Source organism: Macaca fascicularis, chromosome Y, assembly GCF_037993035.2.
Source record: "Macaca fascicularis isolate 582-1 chromosome Y, T2T-MFA8v1.1".
NCBI lineage: Eukaryota > Metazoa > Chordata > Mammalia > Primates > Cercopithecidae > Macaca > Macaca fascicularis.
The window spans coordinates 1,838,797-1,866,195 of record NC_132903.1 but is presented as its reverse complement, the minus strand read 5'-3'; the positions used below and the strand labels follow the sequence as shown (position 1 = coordinate 1,866,195).

General features: G+C 47.2%; 1 protein-coding gene across 12 annotated transcripts in view; it reads left to right on the top strand.

The window, feature by feature from the left end:
* Positions 1-27,399, top strand: part of LOC102121273 (polyprenol dehydrogenase) — a 389,469-nt gene that overhangs the window by 199,807 nt on the left and 162,263 nt on the right. The window contains exon 1 of one of the 12 annotated variants that reach the window (XM_074030414.1): positions 636-659. The exons of the other annotated variants lie outside the window; for them this stretch is intronic. The gene's annotated coding sequence lies outside the window, so the exon portion shown is untranslated. Of the gene's footprint in view, positions 1-635; positions 660-27,399 lie in introns of those variants that run through there. 12 annotated transcript variants of the gene reach the window in all.

Below are 27,399 nucleotides of genomic sequence, written 5' to 3'. Positions count from 1 at the left end.
GATCACCTTAGGTCAGGAATTTGAGACCAGCCTGGCCAACGTGGTGAAACATCGTCTCTACTAAAAATACAAAAACTAGCTGGGCGTGGTCATGGGTGCCTGAAATCCCAGTTACGCGGGAGGCGGAGGAAGGAGAATACCTTGAACCTGGGAGGTGGAGGTTGCCGTGAGCTGAGATCGTGCCACTGCACTCCAGCCTGGGCAACAGGCTGTCTCAACAAACCAAACAAACAAACAAAAAAAGCCACTGCACCCCAGCCTGGGCAACAGGCTGTGTCAACAAAAAAAGGAAAAAATAAAAAGATAAAAATGAGAGACCCATAAGGGCTTTGGACCTCCTTTCTTTGCAAGGCGAGAAAATAGTAATATAATAGATGTTGGGCAGTTTTTTATTCTGACTTTCCAGTTTCATTTTTGCTTCTTCCTGTACCGTTGCTGCCTGGATCTCTTTCTTATCCCTGGGAGGTCTCCCCCTGCCCCCATTCTTTTGAGCCTTTCTATCTGCTTTCTTTTGAAGGAAGGTAAATAAAACTCCACACATCCGGACAATAGGAACACATGCCTCAGAACTCTGGCTGCAAGGGACTGACCCCATCCGGAGAGAATGAACAAATGCATCAAAACCCTGGCTGTAAGCGACTGACCCCAGCTTGATCCACGTAAGCCAGAAGAACCTTTGCTTCTGTGTTTAATCGGCACCAAGCTTAGTGATTGCTCTCTTCTCAGAGGCCAGCACACAGAGTCCAGTCTCTCCAGGATGCCAGCTTCCTGTCTCTGGGGTCTCCTCTTCCTGCCGAGAAGCTTGAGCCTCTTACTGGAGCTGCTTCTCTGTTCTCCTTTGCCCTGCGTCGCCTGTAATACTGACAACTGTCTTTTTCTCATGTGATGTTGGACTCTTCCAAAGCAGGGACCCAGCTGGCCTGGCTTGGGTTCCCTGCCTGACTGCGGCTTTGGCTGGGGAGTGGGCAGTAATTTCCAGCCATTGGCACTCCCAGAACCCATGGGTGTACGGGGTTTCTGGAGGCAGCAGCCCTGTAGTGAAGCAGATATGGAGGTAGGGGGGGTTCGTTAATGGGACAGAGCAGTGATTGTCCACGAGCAGGGGCGGTTCCAACAGGGAGCCTACAGTCTAACTGCAGATGGATGCCACCATTTTACATGTCCCATGTATGACATCGATGTACCTTATGTTGCCAGACACTGTATTATGGCAACTGAAAAATAAAACGGCATTAATTATGCCTGGGAAAATATACAGGTCATTACATCTGATATGGTTTGCCTGTGTCCACACCCAAATCTTATTTATTTATTTATTTATTTTTGAGACGGGGTCTCGCTCTGGCATCCAGGCTGGAGCGCAGTGGTGTGATCTCGGCTCACTGCAGCCTCCACCTCCCGGGTTCCAGTGATTCTTCTGCCTCAGCCTCCCGAGTAGCTGGGATTACAGGTGCCCACCACCACGCCCGGCTAATTTTTGTATTTTTAGTAGAGATGGGGTTTTGCCAAATTGGCCAGGCTGGTCTTGAACTCCTGACCTCAGGTGATCCATGTGCCTTGGCCTCCCCAAGTGCTGGGATTATAGGCATGAGCCAGCGCGCCCAGCCCCAGATCTCATCTGGTATTCCCACGTGTTGTGGGAGGGACTCAGTGAGAGGTAACTGAATCATGGGGGCATGTCTTTGCCGTGCTGTTCTCATGATAGTAAGTTTTATGAGATCTGATGGTTACGATAAAGAGTTTTCCTGCACATGCTCTCTTGTCTGTCGCAATGTGAGACGTGCCTTTCACCTTTTGCCTTCCACCATGATTGTGAGGCTTCCCCAGCCACGTGGAACTGTAAGTCCAATTAAACCTTCCTTTTCTAAATTGCCCGTTCTCAGGTATGTCTTTATGCACAGCATGAAAACAGACTTATACCTTCTTTATCCATCCTTATCCATATCACATACTATTTGACCATAGATTGGATAAGGGAAATGTGGCACATAGACACCCTGGAACACTATGCAGCCATAAAAAAGGATGAGTTCTTGTCCTTTGCGGGGACATGGATGAAGCTGGAAACCATCATTCTCAGCAGACTCACACAAGGACAGAAAACCAAATACCACATGTTCTCACTCATAAGTGGGAGTTGAACAATGAGAACACTTGGACACAGGGAGGGGAACATCACACACCGTGGCCTGTTGGGGGACTGGGGGCTGGAGGAAGGATAGCATTAGGAGAAACACCTGATGTAGATGACGGGTTGATGGGTGCAGCAACCAACATGGCACATGGATACCTATGTAACAAACCTGCATGTTCTGCACATGTACCCCAGAAGTTAAAGTATTAAACAACAACAACAACAAAAAACCAGATTCATACAACATCCCTACAAACAGCAATGAAAAGTGGGGAGGGGAACTTGGGAGTCAACTTGTAGTTTACTTTGAGTTACTGTGAGAAGCAGCTATGGGAGGCCTTCCAAAGGCTGCAGGAAGGACTTGGGCTATCTTCAGGAGATCGAGCTTGACAGCAGCTTCAAGGTGCCTTGTGGGAGGGGAGGCTGGGGACAGGAAAATCAGGTGGGTGGGAAATACACTGATTTGCAGAGAAATGGGGCCAGCGTGGACTGTGGAAACAGAGAAGAGAAAAAGCATGCTCGGCAGTATTTGAGCACGTCTTAAATCCTGGATGGCCCACTGCATTTTTACAGATGTCATTCCTAAGAGATTCACAGTCAGGGAAAGATGGTACATCAACCACAACTTAGGGGCATGTCAGATGCACCTCTGTAGCTGCGTGCCCGATGCCGTGGAGTGAGATGCCTGGTTTTGCCCATAGAGGTAGAAACATTATCAGAAAATACATGCATTTGAGTTGAATTTTAGAGAGTGAGTAGAAATTCATCAGGTCTACAAGGAGGCAAAGCCCTTTCCTGGATGAAATTCTTCCTTGGCGTTCACCTAAAACTTTTAGTTTCTTACAGAACGAGGACACCACGGGAGGTGGGTGCCACAGAACCGGGGAACTGTGTGTCTGAGTCCGGATACTGCAGAGAAATAGAACCAATACGATGTGTGTATTTGGTAGAAAGCACATATATTTTAAGGAATTTTGCTCATATGATGATGGAGGCTGACAAGTCCCAAGATGTATGGGGTAGACCAGCCAGCTGGAGACCCAGGGAGGAGCTGATGTTGTAGATGGAGTGCAAAGTCTATCTGTTGGCAGAATGCCTTCTTACTCAGAGAACGTTAGTCTTCTGTTCTATTCAGACCTTCAACTGATTGGACCAGGCCCACCCACCATAGGAAGGACAAAGTGCTTTACTCAAAGTGTACTGATTTAGATTTTATTTATTTGTTTGTTTATTTATTTGAGACAGAGTTTCACTCTTGTTGCCCAGGCTGGGGTGCAATAGCACTGTCTCGGCTCACTGCGATCTCTGCCTCCCAGGTTTCAGCAATTCTCCTGCCTCAGCCTCCCAAGTAGCTGGCATTATAGGCATGCACCACCACGCCCAGCTAATTTTTGTATGTTTTTGGTAGAAGTGGGGTTTCACCATGTTGGCCAGGCTGATCTCAAACTCCTGACCTCAGATGATCCACCCGTCTCGGCCACCCAAAGTGCTGGGATTATAGGCGGGAACCACCATGCCCTGCCCAGTCTTCTGTTCTATTAGGACCTTCAACTGATTAGACCAGGCCCACCCACCATATGAAAGACAAATTGCTTTACTCAAAGTCTACTGATTTCGATATTTATCTCATTTAAACCAACCTCAGAGAAACACCCAGAAGGACATTTGATCACATATCTGGGTACCATGGCTCAGCCAAGTGGTCTTGTAAAATCAACCATACCAGCATGGATCAGGGGTGCCTCAGAACAAGAGTGCCCAGACAGAACACAAGTTGGGCAGTATTTCAAGAGGCAGGGGAAGCCATGGAAGCTGCTATGAGGGGACTTGTGATCAGGGGTGTATGTTAGGGAGGTCACTGTGGCAGCAGGATATAGGGTAGACTGCAGGGCTCTTGTGGCCTCCGTCTCTTTCACAGGCCAAGTCATATTTAAATTTATAAAATTCAAAATTCTTTAATTAATTTGAAATTTTGTTAAATAAATACAGTGTGTGTATATATATATGTGTGTGCTTTTTAAATATATGCTTTAAGTTCTGGGGTACATGTTTAGAACAGGCAGGTTTGTTACATAGGTATACATGATGTGCCATGGTGGTTTGCTGCACCCATCAACCCGTCATCTACATTAGGTATTTCTGCTAATGCTCTCCCTTCCCTTGCCCCCGACTCCCCAACAGGCCCCGGTGTGTGATGTTCCCCGCCGTGTCTATGTGTTTTCATTGTTCAACTCCCACTTATGAGTGAGAACATGCGGTGTTTGGTTTTCTGTTCTGGTGTTAGCTGAGAATGATGGTTTCCAACTTCATCCATGTTTCTGCAAAGGATGTGAAGTCATCCTTTTTCATGGCTGCATAGTATTTCATGGTGTCTGTGTGCCACATTTTCTTTATCCAGTCTGTGGTCAAATGGTATTTCTGGTTCTAGATCCTTCAGGAATCACCACACTGCCTTCCACAATGGTTGAGCTAATTTACACTCCCAATAACAGTGTAAAGGCATTCGTGTTTCTCCACATCCTCTCCAGCATCTGTTATTTTCTGACTTTTTTAATGATCTCCATTCTAACTGGCGTGAGATGGTAGCTCATTGTGGTTTTGATTTGCGTTTCTTTAATGACTAGTGATGATCTCAAAATTTAGAGAAAATGTAATAAAATGTTTAATTTAGCTCAAGTATCCTTCATCCGATCAATTTTCACCTTTTCTGTTTTTCCTGATGGCTGGCTCGCTGGAGCCCACTCTCATGAGTGGTGCAAGGTGTCTGGTTGTGTCTTTTCACAAGCTCAGGCTTTTATTGATGCTATTTCAGTTTACAGAAGCCTTGAGATGCATGGAGTTTTCAAGGAGGTAGTTCTCCTTAGGACTTCCCATTTAGTACTGAAGTGGCATGAGCCTTTGGAGTACTGGAGCCTGTGTGCCGGCAGCATTTAGTCAGAGCTACAGGCACACAGGCTCCTGCTGTGACCCAAGTCAGTCAATATTGCAACTTATTCATACTAATATACTTCACCAATATATGCATGTTATAGATTAAACATTCTACATCAAACAAAGTAACATTTATCATCAAGAGAAAAGGGGTAGGAAAAAGCTTAACAAAGGAGCACAGGGATATTGATGTGAACAAAAAAAAAAGTCTCCTGGCCTGGCCGCGGAGGTCCATCAGTGGTCGCCATCTTGCAGGGAAGAGCCTTTGATATCAGTGGGCAGAACCTTTTGCGGTGGATGCTAGGTAATGATTACAAGTGACAGCAAGATGACATCTGTTAAGACGGCCATTTTGAGCTGCCGAAGCCCTGTTCTTTCATGACCACAGAGTCCTCTGGTGAGGACTGACAATGGAAGAGGGTGTTTGGTTGTGTCTTTAACTGGTTGGATGCGGCCTTTATTGATCAGGTGAACATCTGGTCCCTGTAGGCATGATGCCTTTTGAATGAAACGTAAGATGGAATCTTTTTCTAAGATGGAGTCACTTATGTCAAGCGTGCTCTATACACCCACTGTAAGAATTAAAGAGGAAAGAAACACAAAATCTGGCTTGTCAGTTAAGCACAAGTTTATTTTAGAGAAAACAAACCTGAGAGGGGCTTCTGGCTGAGTTAGGTCAGAACCCTCTCTCTTATAGACTAAGGATATTTAAGGGTTTTGGAAGTGGGTGCTTATCATAGGTTTGGAATGTTTGTATGTGGGGGAAAGTTTATTTTGGGGTTGGAATGTCTCTGGTCAGAGGGAAGGCTATCTCAGGGTTGGCATGTTTCTGGTCGGAGAGGGGCTTATCTTAGGGTTGGAATGTTTCTGGTTATGCTGAGATTATGTTTCTTGTCGGAGAGGGGTTTATCTTAGGGTTGGAATGTTTCTGGTTATGCTGATATTAGTCATTAGGCTGACGTTTTGGGGCTGGATTTAGGCGGTTTTTAATCAAGGGGAGCTTAGAATGGTGGTGTTTGTTCAAGATTGTGATGCTCCCGCTCTGTCACCCACAACCTGAAGACCATTGTCATATTGATTTTGTATCTCCTGTGCATACCTGATGGAGAATGATTGAATGTTTGAATTAAAAGACTCGGGGAGAAGGCAAAGATGTGTTTAAGTTGTAGGTCAAAAAAAAAAAAAACAAAACAAAACAAAAAAAAACACCAATGACTCTGTTAGCAGCTATTAGAGAGGTTGGGGCGGGAGCAGAGTCTGTAGATTACTTTGCTTTTCTTATGTCAATGCTATGAACATGAGAGTCATGGAAACTGAATACATGGAAGAGAGTCTGTCAGTGACCAACAGCTGCATCTTGGGCCAGCCCAGGCATCCGTGAGTTTTCAGGGAGAACTCGGGAGAGTTCTCAGGGAGAAACTAGCCACTCATATGCTTGTCATCTGTGGAACTGACATGGTGGCTATTTTTATGCTCAGACACTTGGGAGAAAGGGCGGGCTGTACCCAATGGCAGATAAGTGCTGGCCAGATGGGCTTGCCAGGCACCGTCGGACACATGGTCACCCTCCTGCCCAGGAGCTAGAAATAGAACTATCCCCGGGATAATCAGTGAGGTATCAGGTGAGTATGGCCTGATACATGTGACCCAGAGACACAAGGAGTGAGGGTTTGTGCTCTGTCTCAGTGAGAGAAGACAGAAGTCAGGGCTTGCTTTGGCAACACCAAATGGAGATATCAGACCTGATTTAGAGGCCAGAATTCTCATCTCAGCATTTATTTTCTGGATATGTGGGCTACAGATAGGCATCTCTGTTTCTCATACGTTTAATTTTGATCTTGACAAGGACTAGAGGAAGCTCTTACTGAAACTTCATGCTCACAAATAAAAGCGTCTAAATCGGTTGGGCACAGTGGCTCACGCCTGTAATCCCAGCACGTTGGGAGGCCAAGGCGGGAGGATCACCTGAGGTCAGGGGTTTGAAACCCCAGCCTGGCCAACATGGTGAAACCCCATGTCTACTAAAAATACAAAAAATAGCCGGGAGTGGTGGCGGGCATCTGTAGTCCCAGGTACTTGGGAGGCTGAGGCAGGAGAGTCTCTTGAACCCAGGAGGCAGAGGTTGCGGTGAGCTGAGATCACACCATTGTACTCCAGCCTGGAAAATGAGAGTGTTTACTCCATTTAAACAAACAAACAAAAAACTTCTAAATCACACTCGAGGAGCATTTTGTAATGTTTTATTTCTTTTCAACCCCTGTAGTGGATTGAATGGTGCCTCTATTTTACCCCCACCCCCACCAAGAACAAATAGACATCTTCACCTTCAATCTGTACATGTGATTTTTAACTTTGGAAATAGGGTCTTTGCAGATGTAAAACAGGATCTGGAGATGAGACCATCCTGGATTGCAGTGGATCCTAAATCTCAGGTGTCCTTCTAAGAGACAGAAGAGGAGACACAGACGCAGAGGAGAAGGCCATGTGGAGATGGAGGCAGAGACTTGAGTGATGGGGCCACAAGCCCAGGGATGCCTGGAGCCCCTAGGAGCTGGGAGAGGCAGGAAGAATTCTCCAGCCTCTGGAGGGAACACAGCTGGGAGAGGCAGGAAGAATTCTCCAGCCTCTGGAGGGAGCACAGCCCTGCAGACACCTCGATTTCACAGTTACGGTCTCCAGGACCGGGAGAGGTTACACGGCTGCTTTTATAAGCTCCCTGGTTAGGGGTCATGGGTTACAGTGGTCCCATCCCAACCTGTGAGTTCTGGAGAACGTGAGTGTGGAATGCAAGTATGTGCAAGTATGATGCAGCTTGATCCCTGTGGTGGGAAAAGAACCCCTTGTGTTATGGCTCCATGCTTTGTGTAAGTAAAACCAGTCCTCTGAGGAAGGCAAAGCCCTGTAAGCCTATGCACCTGACTTCCCAGGATCACAACCCGGAGAGAGAGCGGTGGCGATTTTCTCCCCCCGCCTTGCTTTGCTGAAGTAGCCCCCCACGCAGCATTTCCCGGGAGGCTCACCTGGTGATACTGTCCATTCTTGGTCCTCCATAACGCAGGCGATATCCTTGCAAGAGAAGCGCCTGCCTTGCTCAGCTCGACCGCTGTGTCTCCTCTTTCTTCTCTTCACCTCCAAAACGTCTTTCCATAGCTCCCATCGGGTCTACTCATTGGCTGGTGTTCCCACACCCTTTTTCCTCCTCCTTTTTGCTTCATCTCCCTCTGATTTGCCAGTTGTCTGACGTCTCCTGTCACGAGCCTGTCTTTCTCCCAGGCCTAATAGACGTGAACCATTGAAAGCATCCTTGAATGACAGAAGTCCAAATATCAGTTTGCAAGGTGAGGACTGTGGCTTTTATTATCTGTCCTGAATGGCTGGTGTCTGGCGCGGGGAGTCCAGTCGCCTGACGTTGAATGCAGTCATTTCCTTGGTGTGGATCAAGATTCTGATGTCCACAGGCAGTAATGTCCATCAAGGTACATACACACCTTGATGTACCTTGTGTATGTACCTTGATGGACATTACTGCCTGTGGACTCCAGAACGTTGGACATCGTATACATGTTGATGGGTATCATACACACACACACACACACACGGATACACACACAGACACACACCATGGAATACTATGCAGCCATAAAAAGGAATGAATTAACAGCATTTGCACTTACCTGGATGAGATTGGAGACTATTCTTTTTTTTTTTTTTTTTTAAGATTATACTTTGCCGGGCGCGGTGGCTCAAGCCTGTAATCCCAGCACTTTGGGAGGCTGAGACGGGCTGATCAGAAGGTCAGGAGATCGAGACCATCCTGGCTAACCCGGTGAAACCCCGTCTCTACTAAAAAATACAAAAAACTAGCCGGGCGAGATGGCGGGCACCTGTAGTCCCAGCTACTCGGGAGGCTGACGCAGGAGAATGGCGTAAACCCGGGAGGCGGAGCTTGCAGTGAGCTGAGATCCAGCCACTGCACTCCAGCCTGGGTGACAGAGCGAGACTCCGTCTCAAAAAGAAAAGATTATACTTTAAGTTCTCTGGTACATGTGCAGAACGTGCAGGATTGTTACATAGGTATACATGTGTCATGGTGGTTTGCTGCACGCATCAATCCGTCATCTACATTAGGTATTTCTCCTAATGCTGTCCCTCCCCTAGTTCCCCACCCCGAACAGACCCCGGTGTGTGATGTTCCCTTCCCTGTGTCCGTGTGTTCTCATTGTTCAATACCCATTTGAGTGAGAACATGCGGCGTTTGGTTTTCTGTTCTTGTGTTAGTTTGCTGAGAAGGATGGTTTCCAGCTTCATTAAAAGTCAGGAAACAGCAGATGCTGGAGAGGATGTGGAGAAATAGGTACGCTTTTACACTGTTGATGGGAGTGTAAATTAATTCAACCATTGTAGAAGACGGTGTGACAATTCCTCAAGGATCTAGAACCAGAAATACCATTTGACCCAGCAATCCCATTACTGGGTACATACTCAAAGGATTATAAATCATTCTATAAAGACACACACACATGTATGTTTATTGCAGCACTATTCACAATAGCAAAGACTTAGGACCAACCCAAATACCCATCAATGATAGACTGGATAAAGAAAATGTGGCACATAGATGCCATGGAATACTATGCAGCCATAAAAAAGGATGACTTCATGTCCTTTGGAGACTCTTATTCTAAGTGAAGTAACTCAGGAATGGAAAACCAGATATCCTATGTTCTCACTGATATGTGGAAGCTAAACTATTAGGACATAAAGGTGTAAGAATGATACAGTGGACTTAGGGGAGTTGGGGTGAAGAGTGGGAGGGGTGAGGGATAAAAGACTACAAATAGGGTGGAATGTGTACTGCTCGGGTGATGGGTGCACCAAAATCTCACAAATGACCACTAAAGAACTTACTCGTGATCGAACGTGGTGGCTCACACCTGTAATCCCAACACTTTGAGAGGCCAAGGTGAGCAGATTACCTGAAGTCAGGAGTTCGAGACCAGCCCTGGCCAACATTGTGAAACCCCATCTCTACTAAAAATACAAAAAAAAAAAAAAAAAATTAGCCAGGCATGGTGTCACATGCCTGTAATCCCAGTTGCTTAGGAGGCTGAGGTGGGAGAATTGCTTGAGCCTGGGAGGTGGAGGTTGCGGTGAGCTGAGATTGTGCCACTGCACTCCAGCCTGGCTGACAGAGCGAGACTCTGTCTCAAAAAAAAAAATAAATAAAAAGGACTTACTTATATAACCAGATACCACCTGTAATCCAATAAGTTATGGAAAATTAAAGAAAAAATAAAAGAAAAACACGCAAAAAGAGTATACTCAGAATCACTTAAGGAACCATGATACTACATCACATCTCATTGTGGAAAGTATATGAATTATCATTCCATGAGTGCACCAGCTTCTGGAAGGTTCTGAGCTCCTATGGGGAGTGGGAAGTAGGTGGTCTCATGGGAACTACAGGACTGACGCCTCATCAGGACGGTCATCACTAGTGACATAAATACCCCTTTGTAGAGAAAGCTGGGGTGTCTTAGTGTGTGTTGTGTCACTAGAAAGGAACACCTGAAGCTGGATGATTTATAGAAGAAAGAGGTTTATTTGGCTTAGGATTGTGCAGGCTGTACAGGAAGCCCAGGGCCAGCATCTGTCTCCGGTGAGGACCTCAGGAGGCTTTTACTCATGGTGGAAGGGGAAAGGGAGCTGGTATGTGTACAGAGACCACACGGAGAAAGAGGAGGGAAGAGAGACGGGAGACACCAGGCTCTGTTTAACAACCAGCCCTCTCGGGAACCCATAGAGCAAACACTCACTCCTGCGTCAAGAAAGGACATTGATCCTCTTCAGGAAGAATCCATCGTCTGCTGCTCAAACCCCTCACATTCCACCTCCCATCCAGCACTGAGGCTCACGTGTTAACGTGAGTTTGGAAGAGGAGGAATTTTCAAAGCAGAGCCTGTAGGTTCTAAAGCAACATGTTGTGGCTCTTCTGCTTGTAGAATGGTTGTAAGTGTGACTTCCTTTTGTTATTTTTTTTTGAGGCAGAGTCTCGCTCTTTCGCACAGGCTAGAGTGCCATGGCGCTGTCTCGGCTCAGTACAACCTCCACCTCCCAGGTTCAAGTGATTCCCCTGCCTCAGCCTCCCGAGTAGCTGGGATTACAGGTGCGCACCACCACGCCTGGCTAAGTTTTGCATTTTTAGCAGCGATGGGGTTTCACCGTGTTGACCAGGCTGGTCTTGAACTCCTGACCTCAGGTGATCCACCAGCCTCGGCCTCCCAATGTGCTTGGTTTACAGGTGTGAGCTACCACGCCCGGCCTGGGATTGTGACTTCTAAATGATTCCAGCCTTTTTTTTTGTTTTTTTTTGAGCTCAGCTGAGGTATAGCAGTGGAACTTGTCTTATTATCATTGACTTGTTATGTTCATCAAGGACTTGGAAAACCAACGCTGACCCTCAGAGTAACAGCATGCATCCCCATGGGACAGCCTGTGCAGCTGGAGCCCCCTGGGTTGTAAAAGGCCTCTGCACCCAGTCTCTGTTTCTGAAGAAGGAAGCTGTGCCGAGCAGCTAAACATTACATACTTGTTAAGCGTGCATTGGTTAAAGAACAGATGAAGGCACAGCCTCGGTCTTCAAAACTTCATTATACAATCTCACAGATGAGTAGCAGCGTTCAGCGCTGAGTGACACCTACTTTCCCGTCTCTAGGTGATTAGATGTCATCATCTCCCATTTAAGACCCATCTAGGAGGTGCACCTTTTCTAGATCTTGAGGCTCGAGTGTCTAAACAGCAATTGTAAATTTTCCCAATCAGTGTTTCTCCCGTGTGCAGAAATAAATTCTCAGCCTTGAAGTGCAGCTCTCTCCTTCATTTTACAAAAAGCACTTGTTTTCAACAAGATTAAAAGTGAATTTTCTATCAGCAGTAATTGTATATCATTCCTTGTCTTGCCGCTTTTGCACTTATTGAATTGAAGATAATGATATGAAGTTTCCTGGAAATAAAAATGAAAGTGACTCTCAGAGCCAAACAACATTACTTGTGTGAAAGAATATAGAATGAAAGTTTGAAGTGTACCTCAGTCCTGAATCTGGGAGGATCTTGTCCTGATATCCTTAACGTGAATGCATCTACCAAGACCCTATTTACCAGTCCGTTCACATTCACCGTTTTGTTGGGGGTTAGGACTTGGGCATGTTGTTGTGGCGAATACCTTTGTTGGCTTTTCTGGTTTTATGTAGAAAGAGCAATAAAGGCCGGGCACGGTGGCTCATGCCTGTCATCCCAGCAGTTTGGGAGGCCAAGGCGGGTGGATAATGAAGTCAGGAGTTCAAGACCAGCCTGGCCAACATGGTGAAACCCCATTTCTAAGGCACACAGGGCTTAAAAACCTAGATGACGGGTTGAAGGGTGCAGCAGACCAGCATGGCACATGTATGCCTACGTAACAAACCTGCATGTTCTGCACATGTATCCCGGAACTGAAAACAAAAAAAATATAAATATGTTAGGGCTGCTGTAATAAACGACCACATACTCGGAGGGCTTAAAACCACAACAAATGTATTCCTTTCCAGTCCTGGAGACCAGAAGTCTGAAATCACAGTGTGGGCAGGACTGCGCTTCCTCAGGCAGCTCACTTGAACCTGGGAGGCAGAGTTTGCAGTGAGCCAAGATCGAGCCATTGCACTCCAGCCTCGGCGACAAGAGCAAAATTCCATCTCAAAAAAAAAAAAAAAAAAAAAGATTACCTTGAATATGTTCTCTGAATTACTCTCACAGCATGGGAAAAGGTGACCAGGATATACCCCAGTACTGATAACAAGTATTACAGGATGGAAAAGAGAATTGGCATTCCCCTTTGCTGGGAACACAACCTGTTGTTGTTGATGTAAAGGCAATTAACCTTGTTGCTAGATAAATGTTACTGCAGATGTCTGACATACTGAGAATACGTTATCCACAGCAAAATGCTTTTGAATAAGAAACTCCGCAGGGAACTTCACAGTGAGTGACTAAGACTCACTACTGCAGTCTGGCGCGGTGGCTCACGCCTGTCATCCTAGCACTTTGGGAGGCCGAGGCGGGCGGATCCTGAGGTCAGTAGATGGAGACCATCCTGGCCAACATGGTGAAACCCTGTCTTTACTAAAAATACAAAAAAAAAAAAAAAAAAAAAAAAAAAAGCTGGGCATGGCGGCAGGCGCCTGTGGTCCCAGCTACTCGGGAGGCTGAGGCAGGAGAATGGCTTGAACCTGGGAGGCAGAGGTTGCAGTGAGCCGAGATCGCGCCACTGCACTCCAGCCTGGTGTCAGAGGGAGACTCTGTCTCAAAAACAAAAACAAGAAAATAACGGATGCAACCATTTGTCTCTTATCTACCTATGACCTGGAAGTCCCCTCCCCATTTCAAGTTGTCCCCGCGTCTCTGGATGGAACCAATGTACTTCTCAACATATATTGATTGATGCAGCAGGTCTTCGTAAAATGTATAAAATCAGTGTATGCCCTGACCACCTTGAGCACATGTCATCAGGACCACCTGAGGCTGTGTTACAGGCGTGTCCTCAACTGTGGCAAAATCAACTTTTTTTTTTTTTTTTTTTAGACGGAGTCTCTCTCTATCGCCCAGGCTGGAGTGCAGTGGCACGATCTTGGCTCACTGCAAGCTCCACCTCCTTGGTTCCAGCGATTCCTCTGCCTCAACCTCCCAAATAGCTGGGATGAGAGGTGCCTGCCACCACACCCAGCTAATTTTTTTTTTTTTTTGTATTTTTAGTAGAAATGGAGTTTCACTATGTTGGCCAGACTGGTCTCGAACTCCTGACCTCAGACAATCCACCTGCCTTGGCCTCCCAAAGTGCTGGGATTACAGGTGTGAGCCACCACGCCTGGTGTAAACTTTCTAAATTAACTGAGACCATCTTAGATATTCAGGGTTCACAAAGGCTTGGCGGGGCGTGCAAATACATACAATTATAGAATTAAATAGTGATGGATAGAATGCCACTATTCCAAAATATTGCAATGAATTAAGTTCAAATATTAAAATCAAAGAAACTTCGCATCTATAGTCGCAGTGCTTTCAGAAGACAGAGGATTATTTTGAGCTCAGGACTTTGAGAGCAGCTTAGTCAACACAGCAAGACCCTATTTCTACAAAAATGTTTCAAAAATAGCTGGGCGTGGTGGTGTGTGCCTGTGATCCCAGCTACCAGGGAGGCTGAGGTGGGAGGATCGCTTGCGCCCAAGAGTTTGAGGCTGCAGTGAGATAAGCTCAAATCACTGCACTCCAGCCTGGCTGACAGAGCAAGACCTTGTCTCTTAAAAAAACAGATAGGCTGGGCACGGTGGCTCATGCCTGTAATCCCAGCACAGGCCAAGGCTGGCGAATCACCTGAGCTCAGGAGTTCGAGACCAGTCTGGCCAACATGGCGAAACCCTGTTTCTACTAAAAATACAAAAAGTAGCCAGGCGTGGTGCCAGGTGCCTATAATTCCAGCTACTTGGGAGGCTGAGGCAGGGAGAATTACTTGAACCCGGGAGGTGGAGGTTGCAGTGAGCCGAGACCGTGCCATTGCACTCCAGCCTGGGTGACACAGTGAGACTGTGTCTCCAAAAAAAAAAAAAAAAGCATACTTTTGAGTTAAAACAACAGAATTACCATTCATCCCAGCAACCATTCCTGGGTATATACCCAAAGAAATACCAGTTGTTCTACCATAAAGACACTTGCACACGAGTGTTCATTGCAGCACTGTTCACAATAGCAAAGACACGGGAATTAAGCTAGATACCCGTCAGTGGTAGACTGGGTAAAGAAAAGGTGGTTCATATGCCTCGTGGAATACTATGCAGCCGTGAAAAAGAACAAGATCATATTTTTTGCAGGAACATGGATGGAGCTGGAGACTATTGTCCTTAGCAAACTAATGCAAGAACATAAAAGCAAGTATCACATGTTCTCCCTTATAATTGGAAGCTCAACCTTGAGTACAGGTGGCCTCAAAGAAAGGAACAAGTTATGTCAAGGTGGTCAGGGCAGACATTGGGGCCTGCTTGATGGTGAAGGGTGGGAGCAGGGGGAGGATTTAAAAACTGCCTATCAGCCAGGCGCAGTGGCTTACACCTGTAATCCCAGCACTTTAGGAGGCTGAGGTGGGCGGATCATGAGGTCAGGAGTTCGAGACCAGGCTGGCCAAGATGGTGAAACCCCGTCTCTACTAAAAATAAAATTAACTGGGTGCAGTGGCAGGCACCTGTAATCCCAGCTACTTGGGAGACTGAGGCAGAAGAATAACTTGAACCCCGGAGGCGGAGGTTGCAGTGAGCCGAGATTGTGCCATCGCACTCCAGCCTGGGTGGCAGAGTGAGATTCTGTCTCTACTGCCTTATCAGATATTGTGCTGATTATGTGGGTGACAAAATAATCTGTACACCAAACTCCCATATCATGTAATTTGCCTGTGTCATAAACCTGCACATGGATCCCCCTGAATCTAACATACAGGTTTAAAAATACATATTTTTGTACAGCCGTACAATGTGTGTGTGTGTTTTAAGCTGTGTGTTATGAAAGAATCAAAAATTCAAAAAATTAAGTTGTTAAAGTTTTAAAAAAGAATAAAATGCATCACACTTTTCAAAGCATGAAACACCTTTTTTTACCCATTGTGAATATAAACATTGACACCAATGGGAAGCTTGAGTATTGTGTCCATTTTACAGGGCAAGAAAGTAGGGGAACAAGTAAATAAGAAAACGAGCAAAGAAATGAGTAGGCAATGGGCCGTCACCTATTTCTTTGTTGATGTCTTTGTTGAACTTTTTTTCAACAAAACCAAACCAAACCCCCTGATTGTCAGTTACCTCACACCCATAGTTTTGGCCAGTGAGTCTTTTGGTAAAATGGTGCTCACTGCAGAGTACATTCTGAAGACACCTTAGACAGCAATGACCAGGAAAATGCCTGAGTGTTTGATCGATCCCATTCCTGGCCAAATCGGATGGATATTTAAGACCTCAGTGTGCCATTTGCAATCTTGCAACTCCTGCTTTGGTTCTCTGGAAGAAATCTTATCGAAGATTCTTACTAAAACTCAATGGGTTAAAATCCAAAGATCTTAGCTTGTTGCATTGAATCAAGACTCTGGGTCAATACTGGGCAGAATGACTTGAGGCTGCATTGGGGTGGGCTGTGTTGAGATGGCAGGTCATGCCCCAGAGAGAGGTAGTTAGGTGGGAAACATAAATCCTATTTCTAATGCACAGTCATTGTGCCTTCTCTGGATATATCCAAATGTTTGGCGCAGTCTGTTTTCCTAGAATCCCAGCTGACAGGCAGCAGCTAATGCCCACGTACTGTCATCCAGCCAGTGGCTCATTGAGCCAATTAACACCCTAATTTCAAAAGCACTGTGAAAACATCACTGCACACACTGTGTAGCTTCTGACCATCCCTTCCCCTCCTGGCATATTTCTCTAGCGCCATCTCTGCTCACTGCCTTTCTTACGAGCTACCCACACCCTTGAGCTTCACGGGACACATTCGGTCCGTTCGTGTTCTTTTCTCCCCCACCTTTCAGCATCGTCACCACGACCTTTTCAAGAACCTTCTTTGCTTCTCCTGACAAATGCATCGCCCTTCTGAGCAATAAACAGAGGAACTGGCACAGTGAACGATGGCGTTACTGAGCACTTAGCGAATGGTGAGCATGACGCTAAGAGCGTCTCGTGGTGTGTCCATACAACATTCCAACGATTTTGTAAAAAATTTCAGCATAATTGATTGCCAAACAATACTAACAATTATCCAAACGCTTTGCGAGTCAAACCTTACTGCTGGTGGAGAGTCGTGCCTCAGTGTTAGTGGCTGCGGACTGACCAGGGTGGTGGTTGCTGAGGGTCGAAGTGGCTTTTTGGCAATTTCTTAAAATAGACAACAATGAAGTTTATCATATCAATTGACCCTTTCTATCATGAAAGATTTCTCTGTATTGAGCGATGCTGTTTCATAGGATTTTACCCAGAGTAGAACTTTTTTCAAAATTCGAGTCACGGCCGGGTGCAGTGGCCTCACGCCTGTCATCCCAGCACTTTGGGAGGCCAAGGCGGGCGGATTACCTGAGGTCAGCAGTTCAAGACCAGTCTGACCAACATGGTGGAACCCCATCTCTACTGAAAATATAAAAATTAGCTGGGGGTGGTAGCACATGTCTGTAATCTCAGCTACTCGGGAGGCTGAGGCATGAGAATTGCTTGAACCCAGGAGGCGGGCTTGCACCATTGCACTCCAGTCTGGGCAACAAGAGCGAAACTCCATCTCAAAAACAAAAAACAAAAGACCTTCCTGAAAGGATTCCTCATTCTGGATGTCATTTAGATTCAGTGGGAGGAAGTTAAGATATCCACATTAACAGAAACTGGGAAAAAGCGGATTCCAATCTTCATACAGAACACTGAGGGGGTTCAAGACTTGGGTGGAGGAAGTCACTTCCACTATGGTGAAAATGGCAGAAGTAGAGGTGCAGCTTGAAGATGGGACTGAATTCCTGCAATGCCATGAGAAAACTGGAGTGGGTGAGGAGGTTCTTCTCATGAAGGAGCAGAGAAACTAGTTTCTTGAGATCGATACTATTCTTGGGCCCATTTCACAGATGAGAAAACTGAGGCCTCTCCAGGTTAAAGGACACAACTACCAAGTGTGGAAGCCGGGCTCTCGCCCATTACTGGACATCTCCAGAGCCTCTTCTCTCTGCTAAGTTTGTGGATCGCTCAACATTGTCTCCTTGGACGTGTGATAACTCTTCTCCTCCTCCATCATCAGTCTTTTACATTTAGAGTGGCCTGGACCAGGCTCTTTGCTCGTTCTCTTCTGCTGAGGTCTCTTTCACACGTAGGTTTTGTCATCTCTCTCTCTCCTTTCATTTATGCTCTTTCATTCTCTCTGGTTTTCTCATTCTCTTATTCTCTCTCCCTGTCTTCTTTCCTCTTCTCTTCCCTCCTCTTCCCCTCCTCCTACTTCTTCCTTCTTCTCCCTCTCCTCCTCCTCCCCCTTATCTCCTCCTACTTCTCCTCCACCTTCCACTCCTCCTCCTCCTCCTTCACCTCCTCCTCCTCCTCCTTCACCTCCTCCTCCTCCTCCTCCTTCATCTTCTTTATTTTTCCCTCCCTCCCTCCCTCCCTTCCCTCCTTCCTCCCTCCCTTCCTTCCTTCCAAGACGGAGTCTCACGCTGTCGCCAGGCTGGAGCGCAGTGGCATAATCTCAGCTTACTGCAACCTCCAACTCCCAGGTTCAGGCGATTCTCCTGCCTCAGCCTCCCGAGTAGCTGGGATTACAAGCACGTACCACACTGCCCAGCTAATTTTTGTATTGTTAGTAGACATGGGGTTTCACCATGTTGGCCAGGATGGTCTCAATCTCCTGACCTCGTGATCCGCCTGCCTCAGCCTCCCAAAGTGCTAGGATTACAGGCATGAAACATCGTGCCTGGCCCTTTCTGCTTTTTTTCCCTTCCCCTTCACCTCCTCCTCTGCCCCCTCCTCCTGCTCCTTCTCCTCCTCCTCCTTCCTTTCTCTATGACTCACCCTCCCTCCCCCCCTCCTCCCCCGCCCCCTCGTTCACTGTCCTTGACATCCGTCTCCAAATTTTTGGAATCACAGTGCTGCCCTCTTAGTTCTTTGTCATGAACCACCTGTTGTCCTTGGATTGTTGTACCTTTTGTATCCTTGGCAGCTTGACATCCCCATGGTCTAAGTAAGAGTGTTTTCTCTGAAAGTGCAAGCATGAGCTGATAACCTGTGTGCTTCATCCATTATCAGCACCGTTTTATCCATATAAGGAGTGTATGTGGCATTTGCTTAGTGGATTGGAGGAAGGGACACCCAGGAAACAAAATACTCAAGTGAAGCTTTCCTGGGGGCTAGGATTTGAAGGTCATATTAATGTGCGAGCTCTCTACATGTGGGTGAAGCAGCTATGTTGGCTGGGGTATATATATACCCTGGGGTTCCTCACTGGGCATCAGGAAAATTTAGGACAAAGACACACACGAGGAGTTTAGGAGTGGAAGTTTAATAAGGAAAAGAGAAGAGAGAGAGAAATGGTTTTCTCTATGGAGAAAGGGGTCTCCAAGCGGAAAGGACCAGCTGGCAGCAAATATGATGGATTTTATAGTCCAGTTTGAGGAGGTGGTGTCTCATTTACATAGGGCTCAGAGATTGGTTCGATCACGTATGACATTTACATAGCCCACAGGAAAGGCTGGTTGCGCACACTAATCTTATTATGCAAATAGACTTTCTAGTTAGTCGGGTCGTCTGTCTTGCTTTTCTTACTTTACTCACGGCTGACAAAGAGGAGGGAAGATGGAGCCGCCATCTTGAACGTGTCTAGTCCCTAGTTCCTGCCGGGAAGATGGAGCCGCCATCTTGAACGTGTCTAGCCCCTTAGTTCGTGCCGGAAAATGAAGCCGCCATCTTGAACGTGTCTAGTTCCCTAGTTCCTGCTGGGAAGATGGAGCCGCCATCTTGAACGTGTCTAGTTCCCGAGTTCCTGCCGGGAAGATGGAGCCGCCATCTTGAACGTGTCTAAGCCCTAGTTTCTCTCGGAAAGATGGAGTCGCCATCTTGAACGTGTCTAGTCCCGAGTTCCTGCCGACATTCAGCGGTGCAAGCTTCCAGCTGGCATTTCTATGTCTGCGGCTGGACTTGACAGGCTGCTCATTGTTAGAAAATGATTTGGGGTTGCTTTTCGTTAAGGAGAAAAGCCGCCGGGCGCAGTGGCTCACACCTGTCATCCCAGCACTTTGGGAGGCTGAGGTGGGTGGATCAAGAGGTCAGGGATTCGAGACCAGCCTGACCAGTGAAACTCCGTCTCCACTTACAAAAAAAAAAAAAAAAAAGCCGGGTGTGGGGGCGCGTGCCTGTAATGCCAGCTACTTAGGAAGCTGAGGCAGGAGAAGTGCTTGAACCCGGGAGGCGGAGGTTGCAGTGAACCGAGATCACACCACTACGCTCCAGCCTGGGCGACACAGCGAGACTCCATCCCAAAAAAAAAAAAAAAAAAAGCCTTACCGAGGATTCCCATACCCGTACTGTCTGCCTAAGTGATTTCATCTTAACCCCTGTATCACTGGCAGACTCTCTCAGTTGTCTGTTGGATGGAGTACTATATTGCCAAGTATCATGGCTGAATTAGATGTGAGGGAGGCAATGTGAACAGGGCATGGTCCCTGAAGTGCACAGAGCTCTCACGTGGGACTGGGCAGAGCTTCTGTCCTATCCAGTGTTACCATACCCATGCAAATACAGGTCAAGCAGCTCAAGGGCTGGAAGACGTGCACACAAAATCCAGGGGAAACCACTGGAAAGAGGTTTAGTGTTTCTTGGGAAAATGCAGGAAGGCTGAAGAAGCGGTGGTACCCAGCAGCTCTGAAGGACGTGCATGCAATCAAACTGAAGCGAGAGGGTCAGAGCGAGGAGTGAGAGCCGGCTACGGAGCTCTGTGCAGCTTCATCATAAACTCACAGACAGGCTTCATGCACCGCCCTCTCAGCGCATTCGATGTTTGGATTACACACGCATGCATCCTCAACCCCCTTGCAAATGCTGTTGTCCTTGGAGGGAAGTGGGTCCTTCTCACCCTATCACATGCAGATATCTGGTCTACCAGATAAATGTGTGAGAGAACACCAACAAAGCAGAAATTATTTTCAGTTATAGAGCAGAGTCATTGTAAAAGTTTGTGCAAGATCTTTTTTTTTTTTTTTTTTTTTTTTTTTTTTTTTTTAAGACAGGGTCTCCCTCCGTTACCCAGGCTGGAGTGCGATGGTGTGATCATGGCTCACTGCAACCTCAACTTCCCAGGCTCAGGTGCTCCTCCCACCTCAGCCTCCCAAGTAGCTGGGACAAAAGGTGTGCCCCACCACACCGGGCTAATTTTTACTATCTGCTTACGTGATTTCTTCTTTACTCCTATATCATTAGAGCAGAAACTGGAAGCCCCTATTTTTGAAATTAGTAACCACCTATCACCTAAAATACCCCTCACATTACTGTGATGATCATGATGATTTTTTTCGAGGCAGGATCTCACTCTGTCACTCAGGCTGGAGTGCAGTGGTGTGACTCTGGCTCACGACAGCTTCAGCCTCCCAGGCTCAAGTGATCCTCCCACCGGTCTCTAAAGTAGGTGGGACTATAGGTATGCCATCATCGTTTCCAACTATATATATATATTTAAAAAATATTTTGTAGAGATGGGATCTTGCTGTGTTGCTTAGGCTGGTCTTAAACTCCTGGCCTCCAGCAGTCTTCTCATCTGGGCCTCTTAAAGTGCTGGGATTACAGGCCATGTACCACCAGGTCTGGCCAGAAAACACATCTGTTTTGGGGTTCATGGTGATGTTTATTTCTGCCTTGGCCTGTCTTGAGGCGTCTCATTCCTGTAGTTGGAGTACGCTGAGCCTAACAGACGGAGTTTGTCCACACTCACCCTTCCCTCACGTGTTTCTGTAGCATCCCATGGGAGTTTTCAAATGCATTTAGACATGTACTTACTCTGTGACAGATTCAATGCGTGTCTACAAGGCAGAATAACTCTACTGTGGTGTGGCTATGGCGCTTGGCTACCAGCATCCTTATTCTGCCTTCCAGGTGCTTCTTGGTTGGATAACTTTGGGTAGGTTCTTCCACCTCTTTGAGCTTCAAGACTCTCTTAGCTCTGGCTGTCGCAAGAAAATACAGTTGACCTTGATAGAAAAATTAGCTACGTGTGGTGGCAGGTGCCAGTAATCCCAGCTACTCAGGAGGCTGAGGCAGGAGAATCGCTTGAACCCGGGAGGCGGAGGTTGCAGGGAGCCAAGATCGCACCACTGCACTCCAGCCTGGGTGGCAGAGCAAGATTCCATCTAAAACAACAACAGCAACAACACCACAAAACAAAACAGAGTTGGCCCTTGAACAATGTGGGAGTTAGGGGCGCCACACACGTCCGTTGCACAGTTGAAAATCCAAAGATAACTTTCGACTCCCTGAAAACTTACGAATATCCTATTGTTGAGCAGCCTTATCACTACCATAAAGTTGATTCACATATATTTAGTATGTTTTACATATTGTGTACTGTATTATTAAAGTATGCTAGAGAAAAGAAAATGCTATTTTTTTTTTAGCCGGGCGTGGTGGTGTGCGCCTCTAATCCCGGCTACTTAGGAGCTAAGGCAGGAGAAATGCCTCACAAGGAACTTTGAGAATCAAAAATCATAAGGAACTTTTACCCTTTTTTTTTTTTTTTGAGATGGGGTTTCACTCTGTTGCCCAGGCTGGATTTCAGTGGCACGATCTCTGCTCATGGCAGCCTCCGCCTCCCAGGTTCAAGTGATTCTCCTGCCTCAGTCTCCCAAGTAGCTGGCAGTAAAGGTGCACACCACCACACCCAGCGAGTTTTTCTATTTTTAGTAGAGACAGGGTTTTGACATGTTGGTCAGGCTGGTCTCGAACTCCTGACCTCAGGTGATCCACCCGCCTCAGCCTCCCAAAGTGTGGAGATTACAGGCTTGAGCCACCGCGCCTGGCAAGGAACTTTTATTCTAAGCGCAGTAACTCAGCGATGGAAAACCAACACTATATATGATATGTGGGAGCTAAGCTATGAGGCCACAAAGGTGTAAGAATGATAAAATGGACTTTGGGGACTTGGGAGAAAGACTGGGAGGTGGGTGAGGGGTGAAGACTACTAATAGGGTGCAGTGTATACTGCTCGGGTGATGGGTGCATCAAAATCTCACAGATCACCACTAAAGAACTTAGGTAACCAAACTCCACCTGTACCCCAATCGCTTATGGAAAAATAATTAACAAAAAAGGACCCCAAACTAAAGTTTTAAAAATCATAGAGAAGAGAAAATATATTTACTATTTATGAAGTGGGAGTGGATCATCATAAGGTCTTCATCCTTACCGTCTTCACCTTGAGTAGCCTAAGAGGAGAATGGAGAAGAGGGGTTGGTCTTGCTGTCTCCGGGGTGGCAGAGGTAGAAGAAAATGCCCACAGAAGTGGACCCATGCCATTCAAACCTGTATTGTCCAGGGGTTAACTGTACCATAGATGGGGTGGCAGAAATAACAGAAATTTACTGGAGGCAGAAATTCCTACATCCAGGTGCCACCATGGTTGGGTTCTTGAGAAGTTCCTCTTTTTAGTTTACAGATGGTCTCACATGGCAGAGAGAGAGAGGGGGTGGAGCGCGAGGGAGTGCGTGTGCCCTGGTGTCTCTTCTTACAAGGGCGCTCATCCCATCGTAAGGGCCTGAGGTAAACATGATCATCCCCCAAAGGCTCCATCTCCAAATACCACCCCATTTCGCGTTAGGGTTTCAACACATGATTTTCGGGGCAACACCATTCATCCGTAGCAGGGGCCCTCATAGGCACACCAGGACACCAACGCCTCTTCTGATGTGAGCTGTCAATATCAGTGGGCATTTAAGATTGCATTACACATTCGATGTCCTGTCTGCGAATGAGCCGGGTTCTGTAAACATGAGCTGCTGCGGCTAAATCTGATTGTCTTCGCCCATCAGGCTCTTCGGTCGTCTTCGCCCATCAGGCTCTTCGGTCGGCAGCACTGCAGTCATCAGTGCAAACATGTATTTCTATAAATGCTCCCATCCCCTCGGCATGAAGATGTGCTGACACTATCTCAATTGACAGCCACGCCACAGGCCTGGGAATGAGAGGATGTCAGGTACTCAGGCTGTTTTCAGAGCCAGTGTTCGGCTGACGTGGCACAGAAGCTATCATTGTTTGCAAATCTCTGCTGCTTGTCAAGCCACAGGGTTAAGTAACCCCGGATGTTCCAAACACTCTGAAGTACTGACCTGCGGCATCTCGCCGAACCCTCAGACAGACAGGCCGTACGCCGAACCCTCAGACAGACAGTCCGTACGCCGAACCCTCAGACAGGCCGTACGCCGCCGACTGACACGTGGGTGGTGTCTTGCACTGACCCCTCTTTATCTTTAGCCGTTGATCATGCACCTGTTTCTCATGGAAAGCTAATGACGATCCATGAAGCAGCTTGGCAGTGACTGTCTCTGATTGTGTAAGGAGGGGTTGCTGCATTCACCCATGTTGTTGACTTTCAACTGTACACTCCAAAAACATCGAAAGTCAGAGTAAGCCTTGCCTCATGTCTCTGGTGTATCCCAGAAAACTCCTCCGCATGGGTTTAAAGTCACACAAATCCCATCAAAACAGACTCACAGGGCCGGGCGTGGTGGCTCACGCCTGTTATCCCAGCACTTTGGGAAGCTGAGACCAGCCTGGCCAGTGTGGTGAAACCCCATCCGTACTAAAAATGAAAAAAATTAGCCGGGCGTGGTGGCGGGCGCCTGTAGTCCCAGCTACGCAGGAGGCTGAGGCAGGAGAATCGCTTGAGTCCGAGAAGTGGAGGTTGCAGTGAGCCGAGATCCCCTCCCCACCTCCTCTCCCCTCCCCTCCCCTTCTTTTTCCTTTAACTTTTTTCTTGCCCACCGTTTGCTCTGAAGACGCTACCTCTATCTGGCTGGTTCTTGTTTCGTTGTTGTTTCGCAGTGTAAATGCTTGGAAAGCTATTCTAAGACAAATGGCAGTTTGCGCCTCCCACGAAAGAAAGTCGGAAACGTTTGAGGCCCCCGGGGAGTTTGCCTCTGCTCATTACGCAGCCATGCTCTCGGCTGGTGGGCCTGCCTGGCCCGCTGTGTGGCTGGCTCAAGCTGGCATGCATTCCGACCCCTCTGTTTCTAGAGGGAAGCTGTCCGTTGACCTTGTCCATCTCTCATGGAGCACATAGCTTTGCTGTTCACTTTGTGAACGTCATGAGAACTGTGTTTCCTGGCTGATGCGTTGACGAAAGGTCTTGGTGCTAGAGATCAAAAACTCGGTTAATGACTCTGTCGTTTCGCCACCTGTATCTGGGAGGGTTTCCAGGGGATTGCTCCTGCTTTCAGTAAATGCAGAGGGTCTGAGAATGGACATCCTCAGTCCTTCCACGGAGGGCCAGATCATTCTATTAGCCATGCACGCACTTAAAGATGGTATTTTGTATTTGTGGTAAAATAAATATGTCACAAAATTGACCAACTTTCCTGTGTTTAAGTCCACAGCTCAGAAGTTTTTTATTTTATCATTTTTTTGAGATGGAGTCTCACTCTCTCGCCCAGGCTGGGGCGCAGTGGCACGATCTTGGCTCAGCACAACCTCCACCTCCTGAGGTCATGCCGTTCTCCTGCCTCAGCCTCCTGAGTGGCTGGAATTACAGGCGCACACCACTACGCCTGGCTAATTTTTTGTATTTTTAGTAGAGACAGGGTTTCACCATGTTAGCCAGGATGGTCTCCATCTCCTGACCTCACGATCCGCCTGCCTCGGCCTCCCAAAGTGCTGGCATGACAGGCGTGAGACTTCAGGAGTATTAACTGCATTCACCTTAATGATGCAACCATCATGAACATTCATTTCCAGAACATTTTTATCTTCCCAAACGGAGACTCCTTCCCCAGTAAACATGTCCCCCTTCCCCAGCCGCTGGTACCCCCCAGTCTTCTTTCTGTTTGTATAAACTCGACAACTCTAGGGACCTCACATAAGTGGAATCCAGCTGGACGCGGTGGCTCACGCCTGTCATCCCAGCATTTTGGGAGGCCGAGGTGGGCAGATCGCTTGAGGTCAGGAGTTTGAGACCAGCCCGGCCAACACGGTGAAACCCCGTCTCTACTAAATATACAAAAATTAGCCAGGCGTAGTGGCGGGCACCTATAATCCCAGCCACTCAGGAGGCTGAGGCAGGAGAATCGCTTGAACCTGGGAGGTGGAGGTTGCCATGAGCCAAGATCACGCCACTGCACTCCAGCCTGGGCGACAGAGCAAGACGCTGTCTCAAAAAACAGAAACAAAAACAAAAATTAAAAAAATAATAATAAATTAGCTAATCTGTGCCCTTTTTGGTGTCTTGTTGCAGACGTTTCAGAAACCCAATGATAATCAATTTTGTAGTTTTGTTGGAATATTTGAATTACAATATCATACCTATGGAACTATTTAAAAACTGTTATTTCATAAAGTATGGTTGAACTAGTTAAAATATAAAATGTTACACATTAAAATAACTCCACGACCCACATAGAAGAAGCCTTCAACTCAGGACTCCAGAAATACGATGTTATTGTTTTCAAATGAGCCAGATTAAGTTTGTCTGCTATATTGTTCTTTCCTGCTTGTTTTTTTAATTTTGTTTTTTTTTTTGACAAGACGGTCTCACTGTGTTGTCCAAGCTAGTCTCAAACTCCTGGGCTTCTGCCTCCGTCTCCCAAGTAGCTGCGAATACAGGCACACTCCACCATACCTAGCCAAGTTTAAAATACATGTATTTTATTTTATTTTTTTTAGACGGAGCCTCACTCTGTCACCCAGGCTGGAGTGTAGTGGCGCAATCTCGGCTCACTGCAACCCCCGCCTCCCAGCTTCAAGCAGTTCTTGTGCCTCAACCTCACGAGTAGCTGGGATTACAGGCGCGCTGCACCACGCCCAGCTAGTTTTTGTATTTTTAGTAGAGACGGGGTTTCGTTGTGTTGGCCAGGCTAGTCTCAAACTCCTGACCTTGTGATCCGCCCGCCTCGGACTCCCAAAGTGCTGGGATAACAGGCGTGAGCCACTGCGCCCGGCCCCCAAATTTTTTTGTAGAGACAAGACCTCATTGTGTTGCTTAGGCTGGTCTTGAACCTCTGGGCTGAAGCAATCCTCCCACCTCAGCCTGCCAAAATGCTGGGATTACAGACGGGAGCCTTCACACCTGGCCTGTAGGAGTTTCTTAACGCCTGTCATGAAAAAGTACCTCAGACTCACAGACTGGTGGCTTCAAACAACAGGCATTTATGCCCTCTCAGTGGTAGAAACCAGATGTGTGAGATCAGGGCGTGGGCAGGGCTGCGGTCCCTCTGGAGGCTCTCGGCAGGGATCCTTCCTGCCTCTCCCAGATCCTGGGGGCTCCAGGCGTCCCTGGGCTTGTGGCCGCATCACTCCAGTCTCTTCCTCCGTCTCCATGTGGCCTTCTCCTCTGTGTCTGTGTCTCCTCTTCTGTCTCTTACAGGGACACCTGTCCTTGGCTTTGGGGCCCAGCCTAATCCAGGACAATCGCATCTGAGATCCTTAGCTCATTGAATCTGCACAGTTCTTTACTTGTAAATAAGGCCTCATTCCAGGTTCTGGGCTCTGGGATGTGGACAGATCTTTCCAGGGGCCGCTGTTCGACCCGTTACAGTCTCTCATCCAGTTCCCTCTGGAGGC